Below are 1,521 nucleotides of genomic sequence, written 5' to 3' on the forward strand. Positions count from 1 at the left end.
TTTAGTTCTTCCCACACATATTTGCTTATGCTTGAATCCTTAAAATTTGATGCTTCCCTATTTTTCTTGGCTTGAGAATTGCACGTAGAAATCAGGAATTCAGGAAATGGGGGTTGAATGATCTCTGTTCTGTGTGACTTCCAGAGATTGAATCTAAAGTCCCAGTTTTAGTGAGGAAATTATTGTTAAATTAGCATAAATTAGCATATTAAAAACATTAGAATCCAGGCCCCACTTCGGCTGTTGAGCTTTGGAGGCATCGCAGCCTTTTCCTGGGCTGGCAGTTAGCCATGTCGCTGAAGATGGCGGTCAGCACGGTGAACAGGACGGCCACGGCCGGCATCTGGAGCTCGGGCTCTGCAGTCCTGCAGGCGGCGGCCAGCAAGTACGAGCAACTCAAGAGCGAGTGGAACCGGAAGAGCCCCAATCTCAGCAAGTGCGGAGAAGAGCTGGGCCGCCTCAAGCTGGTTCTGCTGGAGCTGAACTTCCTGCCCACCACGGGGACCAAGCTGACCAAACAACAGCTCATCCTGGCCTGTGATATTTTGGAGATTGGGGCCCAGTGGAGCATCCTTCGCAAGAACATCCCCTCCTTCGAGCGCTACATGGCCCAGCTCAAATGCTACTACTTTGATTACAAGGGGCAGCTGCCGGAGTCCGCCTACATGCACCAGCTCCTGGGCCTCAACCTCCTCTTCCTGCTGTCCCAGAACCGGGTGGCTGAGTTTCATACAGAGTTGGAGCGCCTCCCGGCCAAGGACATCTAGTCCAATGTCTACATCAAGCACCCTGTGTCCATTGAGCAGTACCTGATGGAGGGCAGCTACAACAAGGTGTTCCTGGCCAAAGGTAACATCCCTGCCGAGAGCTACACCTTCTTCATCGACATTCTGCTGGACACCATCAGGGATGAGATTGCAGGGTGCATTGAGAAGGCCTATGAGAAAATCCTTTTCACTGAGGCCACCCGGATCCTCTTCTTCAACACACCCAGAAAGATGACGGAGTATGCTAAGAAGCGAGGGTGGGTCCTGGGCCCCAACAGCTACTACAGTTTTCCAGCCAGCAGCAGAAGCCAGAAGACACCACCATTCCCTCCACGGAATTAGCCAAACAGGTCATGGAGTATGCTCGGCAGCTGGAGATGATTGTTTGAGCCCATTGGCCCTGGGGCAGGGCAGGGCATGGTTATTTAAAATAGTCACAGTGCAGGCTGCCCGCCAATAAGTTAGATTGACATTCCTTCTTCCAGGGAAAAAAACCCCAAAAGTGTTGGAGTTGAAAAAAGTTGTTTGGATTATTTTAATATTTTTCTTTATTTACCAGATTTACTGTCTTCAAAGATTTAGTCATCACAGTTCTAAAATGTTATTGCTTCTATACACTCTTGACATAAGAAAATTCACCATTCATAAATTACGTGAATGAAATTACATGAGAAAAATATTACACATTTGAAAATCAATTCTGAGCAAGGGTTTCATCTGTGTAGACAATTGTGTAGACAATTCTCCCTGTTTA

The 1,521-nt window shown here is 47.9% G+C and overlaps 1 pseudogene; it reads left to right on the forward strand.

Annotated features, from left to right (window-relative positions):
- The first annotated feature begins 290 nt into the window (after positions 1 to 290).
- Positions 291 to 1,156, forward strand: LOC114101583 (26S proteasome non-ATPase regulatory subunit 8 pseudogene; annotated as a pseudogene).
- Positions 1,157 to 1,521: the final 365 nt, after the last annotated feature.

Source organism: Marmota flaviventris, chromosome 15, assembly GCF_047511675.1.
Source record: "Marmota flaviventris isolate mMarFla1 chromosome 15, mMarFla1.hap1, whole genome shotgun sequence".
Lineage (NCBI taxonomy): Eukaryota > Metazoa > Chordata > Mammalia > Rodentia > Sciuridae > Marmota > Marmota flaviventris.